This window comes from Saccostrea cucullata, unplaced genomic scaffold (genome assembly GCF_032062105.1).
Source record: "Saccostrea cucullata isolate Sc308-1 unplaced genomic scaffold, CSIRO_AGI_Scuc_v1 ctg14709, whole genome shotgun sequence".
NCBI lineage: Eukaryota > Metazoa > Mollusca > Bivalvia > Ostreida > Ostreidae > Saccostrea > Saccostrea cuccullata.
In genome coordinates, this window is record NW_026919508.1 from 1 (window position 1) to 15,982 (window position 15,982).

A 15,982-nucleotide genomic window follows, 5' to 3' on the forward strand; every position below is an offset into this window, starting at 1 on the left:
TTTAAGAAATTAAACGTTAATCATAACTTCTGAACGGTTAGGGCTAGGGCTTTCATGCTCTACATAAGTATTTTATGTGGCAAGACCTTTCATTTGATACTAATTACATTGACCTTGACGATTTTTGTACTTATTATAAACCTTTAACATTAGCTTACTTTCAAATTTCACAATTGTTTTCCAGTGAGAATACCCTACATTTGGTACCAATTAATTAAATTTGCATTTAATAAAAGCTTAATCTTTGCTATGTTGCCATACGGGGGCATCAGTGTTTTACAAACACATCTTGTTTTCTCTATAATAACCCTCTTGCTTGAAATTGAGACCAGTCAACGTTTGCATCCTAAGAAATGTAGTCTACATTTATCGAGTTACATCTCAGGCACGTAGTATGCCAATTAGCGTGTACTTTATTTCTTGAAAATAGTCTTTTGCTTTAGTTTTGATTCATGTTTTTAATTTTTTATGTAGACACCCCCCCCCCCCCAATTTTTTTTGTAACCGTAAGGCAGAGGCATTTCTATAACTTGCTGGTCTGAGAAAAAATGAGATAGACGACCGAAGTGGCTACAGTGCAACCCAAACAAAAATCTGTTAAAGCGCCGAAAAGCTGCGATTGGTACTTGATTAATTCCTCCAAATTTTAATCTCAGCTGCACAAAGCTAAAAAAAAATCATGACCTCTAGAATTCTTCACGAAGCGTGTTGCAATTGAAACGATTTGTCTCTTGTCATCTGCAGAAAAAATGCAAAATTGGCTGGTCTCAATTTCATGGAGGTTTATTTAAAAAAGTTATTTGTTGTGGAAATAGTAAGTGGAAATTGTATTTTAGGAATTTATTTGGAACACCCAGTAAGTAATTTTTTTTAGAATATGACAGTTTGAATCCGAGAAGCAGCACACTTTTATCTACAACAAATACTAGCTGGTATACATTTTTTCCAGCTCTGCGGCTAACCGTAAGGTTTGCAAAATGATATCTTGCCCACAAAGATACCGAAAGCGGGGGACCTAATTCTTTGAATTTACTTGTTGGCAGTCAGTTTTCCCTGAAAATACTCCTTCCTTTTAAAATCTATCCTACAAAAAAACTGTCATTATATTTTTTTCATGGCAACTGATTGATAAAAACTTCAAATTAATACGACTGATAATGCTTATTTCTCCGGGCTCGGTGAATATGGTACTCCTCAGATGGCTTAATCAATGTATTGACCTCAAAAACAGCAATAATTGTATAATATATTGACCCGAGTTGAAAATTGAACCTGGGGTCATTTTCAACGTTTCACCGTTGAAAATTGAGACCAAAAGTCGTTGAATTTATACCCGTGGTCATTTTTCAACAGCTTGATAACTTTTTTTTCTTATCCCTGATAACTTCAAAAAGTTGAAAATTGACTCTGTTGAATATTGACCCAACCTCAGTGTTTGAACATCATTTGAACTTGGAGGTTGTTTCACGGGATTTATCAGTATCTCTATACTTATACAGCGTTTCAATATTTTCCCTTTTCCAGAGTAAATAGAAAATAAACATAACATCCCGTGTTTATATGTACATTTTGATCTGTGCACGATTTCAATAATCTTCAAGCAAGGCATGTAAATTGTTTAACAATATTTTCTAAAATCCATAGCATCCATAAATAACTACAAATTATAAATATGGCATAAAACAAAAATCTGGAAATCTGTAAAAATGTAAAAATAAAGATATCAATCAGCCAAACTTAATTGCCCCCCCCCCCCCCCCCAAAGAAAAGAAAATATGTACGAGGGTCGCCGGTTAGAAAAGTTTGCGGACACGTTGAATTTCTGAAAATCTGTTGTGTACTGGGAAGTATGACTTATGTTTGAATAAATTCCTATATTTTGTTTATTTGTATGTAAAAAATCAGGTCCAAATAATAAAATCTTGAAAATTTACACCGAATTTTACTACGAAATCATGAGACTCACGGAGCAATCACTTGACGTAACGCGACCTAACAACCAGGATTTCAACCCGTTAAGCTTTGTCACCGTTCTATGAATCTTTTGTTTCTCCTGATTTTTATGCGCCTGGATCGATAGATCCGAGGCGTATATTGTTTTTGTCCTGTCTGTCTGTTTGTCCGTCCGTTGTCAATTTTAACCTTCGCCATAACTTTTGAATCGTGAGATAGAGAATTCATATTTGGTATGCATACTTCACTAACTAGGTGCTTTTAAATGACACCAATTTTAATTACCTTGTGACCTTGAATGTGACCTATATGCTAAAATAGCTTTTCTGTCTGCAAACTTTAAGCCATAACTTTTGAACCATAAAAGTAGACACTTTAAACTAATAAAGTTCTTTAAATGACACCAATGTTAGTCCATTTTATAAAAATAGAACCATAACTTTTGAACCATAAAAGACAAAGACTTCATATTTGGTGTGCATACCCACTAATCAAGGTCTTTCAAATGACACCAAGGTCAATGAAAAAAAACCTAAGTGTTTCACAAACACATTACTTTAAAATTGAATATTTATATCAGTACATGTTATTATGCGCCCGAATCGATAGATCCGAGGCGTATATTATTATTGTTTTTGTCCTGTCTGTCTGTTTGTTTGTTTGTTTGTTTGTCCCCAAACTTTAACCTTCGCCATAACTTTTGAACCATGAAAGGTAGAAACTTCATATTTGGTATGCATACTTCACTAATGAGGTACTTTCAATTGACACTAATATAAATGACCTTGTGACCTTGAATGTGACTTATATGCTAAAAATAGCTTTTCTGTCTGCAAACATTAACCTTCGCCATAACTCTTGAATCATAAAAGATATAGACTTCACATTAAGAAACATACTACACTAATAAAGTTCTTTCAAATACCAACAGGGTCAATGACCTTTTGACCTTGACTGTAACCTATATGCTAAAAATAGCTTTTTTCGAAAGTTAGCCATAACTTTTGAACCATAGGAGATAGAGACTTCATATTTGGTGTGCATACTCCACTAATAAAGTGATTTCAAATGACAGCAAGGATAATAATCGTGTGACCTTGACTGTGACCTATGTTAAGCAAAAAATAGCTTTTTAGATTTTTGTTGCCGCCAGGTGCATTGTGTTTCACAAACACATCTTGTTTTTCTTCTATAATGTCTTTTGTACTGATTTGGATATTATTGAGATCTTAAAGTCTATGCATGCAGTTAATCGAACAGGTATGGAAACTATGCAAAACCATATAGGCGCAACTATGGGCAACACAACGTCCATGGGATATGTGGGTATATTGAAGTATGGAGTTAACAATTCAAAATGTTAATCCTTCCATTCCTTTGAAGCTAAAACCATTTGAAAACTTGTCCTTTGTAGGAGTAGGAAATTCACGGCAGCATCTTCAACATTTTAATCTCTTTTTTGGTCATTTTTCGGTCTGCATACATAATTTATACGTAGTGCAGTGCTCCACGACGCTCAATTATGTTCAATTTTTATGCCACCGTAAAGAAGTCATAGTTTTTGTCGTGTCTGTCTGTCTCTCTGTTTGTCTGTTTGTCCGCAAACAGTTTAACATTGTCCATAACTTTTGAGTGGGCGAGGCTATGATTTCATATTGCATAGGTTTATTTCTTGTGACGAGATCTTTCTTTGGATAACCAAAAACCTTGACCTTGTAGATTTCCATACTTGTGAAAAAAAACTTTAACCTTGGCCATAACTTTTGAACGTAAGGGATAGGGCTTTCATACTTCATATATGTAATCCTTGTGAGAAGGCTCTTCATTGGATATGAAGATCCTTGACCCTTTGACCTTAACCTTTGAGCTTGACCTACTTTAAAAAAGCAAATCTTGACCATAACTTTTAAAGAGTTAGGGCTAGTGCTTTCAAACTTTACATATTTGATTCTTATGACAAGACTTTTCATTTGATAACAATAACTTTTACCCTTTGACCTTGACCATGGAGTTTAACCTACTTTTTAAGAAAAATTTTTAAATTTTACTTTGGCCATATCTTTTGAACAGTTGACACCAGAACTTTTATACTTCACATATGTAATGTTTGTTAAAAGACCTTTCACTGGATACCAACAACTTTGACCCTTTGATCTTGACCTTGTAGATTTTCGTACTTGTGAAAAACTTTAACCTTGGCCATAACTTTTGAACAGTAAGAGATAGGGCTTTTATACTTCATATATGTAATCCTTGTGAAAAAACCCTTCATTGGATATGAAGATCCTTGACCCTTTGACCTTGACCGCTGATATTGATCTACTTAAAAAAAGCAAACCTGACCATAACTTTTAAAGACTTAGATCTAGTTCCTTTCATTCTTTACATATTTGATCCTTATGACAAGACCTTTTATTTGATAACAATAACTTTGATGCTTTGACCTTGACCTTGGAGTTTGACCTACTTTTTAAGAAATTAAACGTTAACCATAAGTTCTGAACGGTTAGGGCTAGGGCTTTCATGCTCTACATAAGTATTTTATGTGGCAAGACCTTTCATTTGATACTACATTGTACATGTAATTACATTTACCTTTTGACCTTGACCTTGGAGATTTTTGTACTTATTAAAAACCTTTAACATTAGCTTACTTTCAAATTTCACAATTGTTTTCCAGTGAGAATACCCTTCTTTTGGTACCAATTAATTAAATTTGCATTTAATAAAAGCTTAATCTTTGCTATGTTGCCATACGGGGGCATCAGTGTTTTACAAACACATCTTGTTGGCTGTGTTTTTATGCGTTTATCATTTATAAACGGATATATAAAACAGTCGTATACCCTCCAATTTAGTTCGAAATTTCTCCCATTGACGTTGCATGAATACCTTAGCAGCAGGTAAAATATCATAATTTTTTTTTGCGCCACAATTGTGCAATTTTCAATTTTAATAAAACAGTCTTTGTGCTGTAAACGTGTCAAAATGTAGCATGCTCCGAGAAGCAAGTTTTATCAAAATAAAAAAGCTGTATATTTCTCAATAATCACCGGAGATCACCAAATTCTTGTTTCTTTATTGGAAAAAGGTGAAGATTTTATCTGGAAAGTTTGACCGGTTTCGTGGAAATAGCACGCTCACAATAGAACTTGTTCGCGAACTTTTCTAACATCCCTCGTACATTGTCAAAACTAGAAGACATTAGTCCAAACCAGGAAAATTCTGTTTCATTGGGAGGGGGGGGAGTGGGTGTGAGGTAGGGATGTTAGGATCCGATTTCTTTTTTTATGAAGCTCTTCCACTTACTCTTCTTTCTTTGAGTACACTGTAACGTGCCTGTTGAAGGGAGGGGGGGGGGGGGCTAAACTTGTTTCACTTTGTTCAATGCCTTCATTAATTACGTCTATCTCGGCAAAAATAGTGTTTATGTGTGTGTGTGGGGGGGGGGGGCTAAGCTTCCTAACCCCCCCCCCCCCCCCCCCTTCCCGACATCCGTGGAATAAATCACAGTTGTAAAAACCAAGTAATAAATAGGTATGTGTTTTATGCTGTTGAATTTAGAACCGGATTCATGATCAAAATTCCACGACCTGGGTCAGTTTTTAACGGACTAGGGTCTAAATTCAACATCTTAATTAGGTATCAGTATTCAACGTTTTCAACCCCCGTCAAAATTCAACGTTACACCGGCACTAAAGAATTTTAAATATTTGATTTCTTTTTAAAAATTATCCATATACTCGTTTATGTCTAAGTCTTCTCTCGAAGAAAAAAAATATAACATAGATTTCTTTACATTTTTTCAGGTTCGGTAGTTTTCGTGAATTTCCGACTTCTTAGTCGACTGGCCACGCTTCATGTTTTTCACGCACGAGCGCCTTTGCACACAGTCCTGTAAAAATAACTTCAACTACAGGGTACAGGGAATGTTCGATTCAATACTGGATTTTGTTATGTCCACGTGAAGTTGTACATGTGAGGAGCCGCTTGTTCACTGGTCAACAGAAATTCAGATAAAGACAAGTGAGTATTGTACAATATATATAAAGATATACGTCAAGTCCATTAAAAGTAGATTCAGCTACACCGGTATACGGAATGTTCGACTCGGAATGCTCGAGAGTGAGTCGTTTTTTTTTCAAGTCCATGTGATATTGTAAAAACACGTTTTCCTGGCTTTTTTACGATTTTTATATTTTAAATCCAGGTAGACGGCAGGTAACTATTGTACAATTTATACATAATTAACTTTATTAAACTTTGTAATTCAGTGAAAACATTTTTTTGCTAATGAACAGGTTGGGCACACACCCCCAAATGGTCATTTAACCCCCGTTTGGTGGTCAATCGCCCATATCGGCGTCTTTATTAACCACCAATTGGGAGAGAAAAATCGTTTTGTTCAGTTCTCTGGAATGACGTGAAATGGCGCATAATTTCAACGGGGGGGGAATAAAACTTTTTTAGATATATTTTCTAAACTTTGAACAAAAAAAATCAGAATTTCAACGCGGGTATTTTTGCGCAGTGTCGTTCAAATATTTGACAAAATCGTCACCTATGTAAACAAGTGTAACGTTTCTGTGTTTTAACTAAAAAAAAAAATTCCCTCCATCTCGCGCGTAGTTGCACCTATCAATCGTGTTTATCACTTCATATATCTGCCATCCGGGCAACCAATCAATTATCTTAACCAATTAAAAATGACGATCTTTTCCGAACTTGGGTCAAAAGACTGATTTAACTACGGAGGCCCATTAATGTTAATTTTCAACAAGTAAAATTGGGGAAAGGGTAAGAATTCGCTTTCATTTCGTTTATTTCGTATGCAATGGTTTTATCTTTTACAAAATTACGATATGCACTATGCAGTGAATTCATGATAAAATAATCTCTCCAAAACTATAATCTTGGAATAAAAACAAGAATAATTGCAAAATGTCACTTTGTAAATTTTTTATTCAAAAATATTTAATAAATGTAGTAGATACATCATAGATATACACACTAAACCACAAAGGGTCGCACAGAAATCGTAACTTCATCCTAAAAGAGAATAAAGAATAAATGTTGCATTCAAATGTAGGAAAAAATTAATATTATAGCAATAAGTGCCCACCATACGAATAAGATACGAGGAGCTCGTGTTTAACGGGATTTTATAGAGGTTTATATAGGCGCAGATTGAAAGATCATTTATAAAGTTACTTCTCTAGACTAACATTTCTTGTTTAAATATATTTTTTACCGAACTATACACAACAAAATAATTTTTCGTAATGTTTGAGCAAATAGTTCGGCCGTCACGAACAACTATGGGTTTCGTTTTTACGAAGTTGCAAAGAAATTCCACATGGAAAATTGACTAAATTGTATTAAATGGGCGAGGAATGTGTTAATTAAAATTCTCCAATGCCTGAGTAAATGCGCTTTTGCTTTATTTTAATAAGAATTGGATTTGAATAAAAAAGACCACCATTTGGTAGGTAAAAAAGACGCCGATATGGGCGATTGACCACCAAACGGGGGTTAAATGACCATTTGGGGGGTTGTGCCAAACCTGATGAAAGAAACTAAGGGAAAACTGGAATTACGTAAAAAAAATAATTTTGATTTTGTTTTATTTGTTTTGAGATTTTTTTTCTCTTGTCCAAGAAATTCCTATTCCAGGTAAATTTGTTAAGTTAGTGTAAAGTGGACCGCGACCCCTCTTTCCCCACACAGTGATTCTTTGGAATACTCTCCCACACTCAGTGGTGGCAGCGGCCTCTCTGGACCAGTTCAGAACTCTGGTCCCAAGTTATGTTCAATAACTCTTATATTCAGAAATGGTCTTTGTCTGTAAACAAATCAGCTAGAGTACATTGTAAATATATATAGATATACACTTTTTTATGCACAATGTAAATTGTTTCCTAAAGCACTTATTTAATTTAAATTTTTCATGGCATTTAGTTTTTAATTTTTATTTGTAATTTTTTTTCTATCCTACTTTTTGATTTAATTTTAGAGTTCCGTTTGCGCAGGGCCAGCGTATAATCATCATGTTTGATGGAACGCTGTATAATGTAGATGTAGATGTAGATATGATCATCTCACATTTGAAAATTTTCTTAGATCCGCGCACGATGTAGAAATTTTTGTCTACTGTCTGTTTAAACATATATCTGTACATATACAATATTAATACATGCACATGTTTTCAATTCATTCTAACATTATGCATGTTATGATTAAAATTATCTTAAACATATGATCAATGAAGGAAAATTTTTGGATTAACCAAAAAAAAGCAAATGTGGAGAAAAAAAATATGCAATACATGACTTTAGCAAAGATAATCTAAAAGAAAGACTTGCATGAGAGAATGCTTTTTTGTTTACTCTGTATACAAATTATATATTTAATTGTTGATCGTGGGGCCAATGTCCGGTGTGAAATAGCATCGGGATCGTAATACTAGAACGCCATTTTTATGACGTCCGTGGCGGGAAATGAGAGGTTGTTCAGGGCTAGTGAGACGATGTTTTTATCAGCCATATGATACTATTTATAGGTAAATCTGTTTTTATTTTAAAAAAGCTCAAGTAAAATGAGTTTTTAGCTCTACTGGTCCGAGATCAGGAGCGCTTATCGCCTTGAGTCATACCGTGAGGTAGACCCCTATACAGGGTCTTTGTCTGTAAAGAATATTTTAGAAAAAAAAGTATTCTTACAGTTTTCATTTTTTAATGTGTCCAACGTCTTTTGAAGTGTCCGTTCATCTACTTCCTTGTAAAATACATTTTTAGGGACAGTTTTCATTTTTTTCTTTCATTGAACATTGTTGAAAAGTTCAAAACTGAATAAGAAAATTATGTAGCAGTTCACCCTCATTTTTCAATTTTACAAAAGAAGGTCACAGTTTTTTTTAAAACATTTAATTTCTATGAAATATTCAAGTATCAGTTTATCCAATGTTGAAATAACAATGCACCCAAGGTGTGGATCTTTTTTCCCTCCAATAAAAAAAGGGGGGGGGGGTTCCCAACCCAGTAAAGTTGACAATCCAAAAAAAATTTTTAACTGAAATCCTCTTTTGGTGGTGGTGGTGGTGGTGGGGTGGGGGGTCATTGACTTTTCAAACTTCTTACCAATGACTTTTCATACTATTCCACACAGATCTTTTTGTAATGAAGCAGTCAGCCCTGCATGCAAATCTAACTCTTCATTTACATTTTTACGGTGAAACAGATTTATAGAAAGTGCCAGGGATTTTGCTACCTTATTGTTCATTAAAGATGTATCTGTTTAGTTTACAATATATTTATAGCCATGGGGAATAAGAAACAATTTGCTGTAAATGTCAATTCTTTTTAGCTTACCTGAGCCATAGGCTCAAGTGAGCTTTTCTGATCACAATTTGTCCGGCGTCCATCTGTTAACCTGTCTGTCCATTTGTCTGTAAACCTTTCACATTTTCAACTTCTTCTCAAGAACTGCTGGGCCAATTTCAACCAAACTTGCCACAAAGCATCCTTGGGTGAAGGATTTCCACTCATAATGTGAAGCCACAAATTTGTTCAAATGAAGGGCCGCACCCTCATTCAAGGGGAGATAATTGGGAATTAATGAAAATTTGATGTTATATTTTAAAAATCTTCTTCTCAAGAACCACTGTGCCAGGAAAGATGAAACTTATGGGGAAACATATCCTCAGGTAGTGTAGATTCAAGTTTGTTAAATTCATGACCCCCAGGGGTAGGGCAGGGCCACAATGGCCAACCATAGTTTTACATAGACATATATAGGAAAATTCTTTAAAAATCTTCTTCTCAAGAATAGCAAAGCCAGAATTGATCATATTTATATGGACACATTCTCAGATAGTGTAGATTCCAGTTTGTTCAAATCATGACCCAAGAGGTAGGGTGGGGCCACAATGGCCGACAAACTTTTACTTAGAAATATATAGGGAAATTCTTTAAAAATCTTCCTCTCAAGAATAACAAAGCCAGAATTGATCATATTAATATGGAAGCATCCTCAGGTAGTGTAGATTCAACTTTGTTCAAATCATGACCCAAAGGGGTAGGATGGGGCAACAATGGCCAACAAGGTTTTAATAGAAATATATAGGAACATTCTTTAAAAATCATCTTCTCAAGAATAGCAAAGTCATGACTGGTCATGTGACAACTTTTGGATTTCAACTTTTCAATAATAAGCCAATTTTTACTTTTTCCTAGCCACAGTTCTCAGGTGAGCGATGTGGCACATGGGCTTCTTGTTTAAGTGTTTGTTATTATCGTGTTATAATGTAAAGAAAATATTTTCTGGTTTGGAACCTAGTTGTAAGAATCATAGGTAACTTTTATTTTGATAACTTTTCCTCTGATTTTAGGAGTAGTCTCCCCTGTTAAAGAATATCCATAATAAACATTGCCGGATGCTGCCTGGACATCAACAGAGAGTTTTTACGCTGTATTTCTACCAATCACCACTGTAACCTTTGTTATGTTTCGCAGACAGGTAAGGATTTATTTATTGTATATTTTTTAACGTCCTCGAGAATTTTTTACTCCTAATTGGAGAGGCCACCATTTGTCGGTGGAGAACTGCCATTTTTAGCTCACCTGAGCTGAAAGCTCAAGTGAGCTTTTCTGATCACATTTTGTCCGGCGTCCGTCTGTCTGTCCGTCTGTCTGTCCGTCTGTCCGTCTGTCTGTCTGTAAACTTTTCACATTTTTGACTTCTTCTCAAGAACCACTGGGCCAATTTCAACCAAACTTGCCACAAAGTATCCTTGGGTGAAGGGGATTCAAGTTTGTTCAAATGAAGGGCCACGCCCTCATTCAAGGGGAGATAATTGGGAATTAATGAAAATTTGGTGGCATATTTCAAAAATCTTCTTCTCAAGAACCACTGTGTCAGGAAATATGAAACTTATGGGGAAACATCCTCAGGTAGTGTAGATTCAAGTTTGTTCAAATCATGACCCCCGGGGGTAAGGTGGGGCCAAAATGGCCGACCAAAGTTTTACATAGAAATATATAGGAAAATTCTTTAAAAATCTTCTTCTCAAGAATGACAAAGCCATAATTCATCATATTTATATGGAAGCATGCTCAGGTAGTGTAGATTCAAGTTTGTTCAAATCATGGCCCCCGGGGGGTAGGACGGGGCCAAAATGGCCGACCAAAATTTTGCATAGAAATGTATAGGAAAATTCTTTAAAAATCTTCTTCTCAAGAATGACAAAGCCATAATTCATCATATTTATATGGAAGCATGCTCAGGTAGTGAAGATTCAAATTTTTTCAAATCATGGCCCCCGGGGGTAAGGCGGGGCCAAAATGGCCGACCAAAGTTTTACATAGAAATATATAGGAAAATTCTTTAAAAATCTTCTTCTCAAGAATGACAAAACCATAATTCATCATATTTATATGGAAGCATGCTCAGGTAGTGTAGATTCAAGTTTGTTCAAATCATGACCCCGGGGGGTAGGGCGGGGCCAAAATGGCTGACCAAGGTTTTACATAGAGATGTATAGGAAAATTCTTTAAAAATCTTCTTCTCAAGAATGACAAAGCCATTATTCATCATATTTATATGGAAGCATGCTCAGGTAGTGTAGATTCAAGTTTGTTCAAATCATGACCCCTGGGGATAGGGTGGGGCCAGAATGGCCGACCAAAGTTTTACATAGAAATATATAGGAAAATTCTTTAAAAATCTTCTTCTCAAGAATGACAAAACCATAATTCATCATATTTATATGGAAGCATGCTCAGGTAGTGTAGATTCAATTTTGTTCAAATCATGGCCCCCGGGGGTAGGGCGGGGCCAAAATGGCCGACCAAAGTTTTACATAGAAATATATAGGAAAATTCTTTAAAAATCTTCTTCTCAAGAATGACAAAGCCATTATTCATCATATTTATATAGAAGCATGCTCAGGTAGTGTATATTCAAGTTTGTTCAAATCATGACCCCTGGGGGTAAGGTGGGGCCAAAATGGCCGACCAAAGGTTTACATAGAAATATATATAATATATATAGGAAAATTCTTTAAAAATCTTCTTCTCAAGAATGACAAAGCCATAATTCATCATATTTATATTGAAGCATGCTCAGGTAGTGTAGATTCAAGTTTGTTCAAGTCATGGCCCCCGGGGGTAGGACAGGGCCAAAATGGCCGACCAAAGGTTTACATAGAAATATATAGAAAAATTCTTTAAAATCTTCTTCTCAAGAAAGGCAAAGCCAAAATTCATCATATTTATATGGAAGCATGCTCAATTAATTTAGATTCAAATTTGTTCAAATCATGACCACCATGGGTAGGGTGGGGCAAAAATGGCCGACCAAAATTTTTAACGATATATATAGGAAAATTCTTTAAAAATCATTTAAAAAAAAATAGCAAATCCATGATTGGTTATGGGACTACTTTTTGATTTAAATTTACAATAAAAAGCCATTTTCTACTTTTTCCTACCCTTAGTGCTCAGGTGAGCGATGTGGCCCATGGGCCTCTTGTTGTCCCTTGTTCTACACTCAGGGCCATTGGGCAGGGAAGGGTCTTTTTTGTGCAAGCACCTACTGTGACATGGAACCTCTGTTTAAGGTTTTATGCAAGGAAATAGCCAATCAAAACAAACTTAGTCAAATGAAGTTCCATATACATGGGGACAATTTATTTTTTATTTTTTCACTTTTTCGGCAACTTTTTTTTTTAGGTCTACAGTTTTAATTTTGGACTCATGTCTTAGGAATATCATATCTTTAGCAGAATTGTGCCAATGAATTAAAGGGAACTCTTTTTTAGGTGCACGTGATGCAACTTCCTGGATGGTGTGTAGGCTGTTCCTCAACATCTGAAACCCACGTGTATTTCAGGGTACCCGGTAGGTATGTTTAATCTCAATTTTTTTCTTAAAAGCCGCATAAGGGGTATTTTCTCTGATCTCTAATTTTTATCAAAGCATTAATCATTATTTTCTATTTTATGAATTATCTGCTGAGAGTCTAGTTAATTAATTAATTAAATCAAAGCTATATATAGTAACATATTGTGAAATTATTTCCTTGTGTGAGACCTTAAACAGTCTCAACCAAAGGACTGGTCTCCTTGTGGGATTTGAACCTGAGACTTAAGGATCAAATTCTTACTTTGCGACTCTAGAGCAGACGCTCTCTAGGGCAGACGCTCTAACCACTGTGCCAAGCGGGCGACCAAAGGAATTTGGAAGTATCCACAGGGAGAGTGAAAATTCAAGTTTGTTCAAATCATAACCCCTCCACCACCCCCCTCTCCCCCTGAGACCACTTCTATAAATAACCCCCTCTCCCCCTGAGACCACTTCTATAAATAACCCCCTCTCCCCCTGAGACCACTTCTATAAATAACCCCCTCTCCCCCTGAGACCACTTCTATAAATAACCCCCTCTCCCCCTAAGACCACTTAAACTATAAATAACCCCCTCTCCCCCTGAGACCACTACCACATAAATAATTTATTCTATAAATAACGCTCTGATAGTGCCCCCCCCTTCTTTAACATTGTCCCTCTATGACCACTTCTATAAATAAACTTTATAATACTGAACTGATATCTGCTTTTTCCCTAGCAAAAGTGCTCATATCAGATAAATACATGTATCCTCTTGTTTGCTTTTGAAGTAATTTTCCACTTTGTTGTTGATTTAGATGATGAACCATCTACTTCCTTTGAAAACAGGTGTCCATACAGATTCACAAAGATCCAATGTTGAGTATCCATAAGCCTTAATCAATGAGTACAGTTTTATGTATCCTACTTTCAAAAAAATTCTAGTAAATACTTATAATACATTTTGATGTTGATTTTTATAATATGATCCATTTAGTTTATGATATTTCAATTCTATCAAGATTTATTGGTCCAAAAGAAAAAAAAACAATGATAGTCTCTTAACAAACATAAGTGTTCCTTGTCCATGTTCATTATGTTTGAATCAGTACCAGGCACCATTGTAGTTTTCTACTTCTTTTCAGCCCAGGAAAAGCTGTCAAGTTGACAGGACTTTCCACACTGTTCCAGGTATCAGTTTAGATTAGAACAGTCAGCAGTAGACATAGCCAGCTTCATCACAGGTAAGTCTTCAGAATGGTATGTGTAGCAATTCTTATGTGCTGTCCTGAACTGAAGCTTCAGTTCTCTGCATGGATTCACAGGGCAGGCCATCTTTGTACTCTTCTGCCCCTTGTGAGGAATGTTCCTTCTTAGCTCACCTGGAGGAAGTCGAGATGAGCTTATGCTATACCCCCAGCATTGGCGTTGACGTAAACATTGGTGTACCAGGTTAAAGGTCTAGGAGCAAGTCCATTCCCATGTAACTACTGTAAAAGCACAAATATTTGTGGGGGATTAAATTACAATTATTTCATTGAAAACAAATATTAAAGAAATTAAATCCAACACAAAATTTTACATGACTATATATTGAATAGGGTTACTTTCAAAACAACGAAATTAAATGCCTTACCTGAACCAAACTTGCATGGATGGACACTACCAGACTTGCTTCGGATGCTGGATCTGTCCTACATATTTCAGATGAGTGACCAGGTTATTTCCAAGAAACTATAAGCCCTACCTGGACCAAACATGCATGGATAATACATCTTAGGATGGACAATCAAGACTTGCTCAGGATGATGGATCTGACCTAAATTTTCAAACAAGTTACTAGTTAGCTCACCTGAGTCAAAAGCTCAAATGAGCTTTTCTGATCAAAATTTGTCCGTTGTCTGCTGTTGTCATTGGTGTCAATGTCGTAAACTTATCACATTTTCATCTTCTTCTCAAGAACCACTGGGCCAATTTCAACCAAACTTGCTACAAAGCATCCTTGGGTAAAGGGGATTCAACTTTGTTCAATTGTAGGGCCACACCCTTTTCCAAGGGGAGATAATAATGAATTAGTGAAGAAATAATGGCATTTTTAGTTCACCTGAGCCGAAGGCTCAAGTGAGCTTCTCTGATCATATATTGTCCGGCGTCTGTCCAGCTGTCTGTCTGTCTGTCCGTCTTTCTGTCTAGCTGTATGTAAACTTTTCACATTTTCTACCTCTTCTCAAGAACCGCTGGGTCAATTTCAATCAAACTTGGCACAAAGTATCCTTGGGTAAAGAGAATTCAAGTTTGTTTAAATGAAGGGCCAATTCCTTTTCCAAAGGAATCTGACCTATATTTTCATTACAAAGTAACTATAAGCCCTGAACCAAACTTGCATGGATGATGCATCTAGGGATGGACACCACCAAACTTGCTTAGGCTGCTGGATCTGACCTATATTTTCATTCCCAAGTAATTATAAGCCCTGCCTGAACCAAACTTGCATGGATGATGCATCTAAGGATGGAAACTTCCAGACTTGCTTCGGATGCTGGATCTGACCTACACTCTTATTCCCAAGTATCTTTAAGCCTAGTGCTGGGTATTGGCCCTAGATTTCGTATTGCGATATATTGCGATATTTTAAACTGTATTGCGATATGTATTGCAATATTTTCAATGTGATAAATATGGCATTTTCTTACTATATTTACTTTAATTTACGTGTAGAATGTACATAACTATGATAAGTAACCAACACAAAAAAAATCTGGTTGATTTCATTAGAGTTATGCTCTGAAATGTTCCCACAAAACAACTTCTGACTTACTGCAAGGCTTAATAACAAACTTTCATTGGTCCATTTTTACACATAATGACAAAATTCCTTAATCTAAAAATATTGCCAATATATCGATATTACAAAATCGTATTGCGATACGATATTTTTTGTCATTGTATTGCAATATATTGAAATATCGATATTATTGCCCAGCCCTATTTAAGCCCTACCTGAACCAAACTTGCATTGATGATGCATCTGGGGATGAACACTACCAGACTTGCTTCGGATGCTGGATCTGACCTATGTTTTTCTTCCCAGGTAACTATAAGCCCTACCTGAGCCAAACTTGTATGGAAGATGCATCTAGGGATGGAAA

At 35.7% G+C, this 15,982-nt stretch overlaps 1 long non-coding RNA gene across 2 annotated transcripts; it reads left to right on the top strand.

Annotated features, from left to right (window-relative positions):
- The first annotated feature begins 5,898 nt into the window (after window positions 1-5,898).
- LOC134232833 (uncharacterized) lies at window positions 5,899-12,848 on the top strand. 2 transcript variants are annotated; one of them, XR_009984864.1, is made up of 3 exons: window positions 5,899-5,979; window positions 10,340-10,467; window positions 12,770-12,848. It is a non-coding gene; the product is annotated as an uncharacterized LOC134232833 (long non-coding RNA). The 2 variants fall into 2 exon arrangements; XR_009984863.1 differs by lacking the exon at window positions 5,899-5,979 and adding an exon at window positions 8,384-8,512.
- The last annotated feature ends 3,134 nt before the right edge of the window (window positions 12,849-15,982 follow it).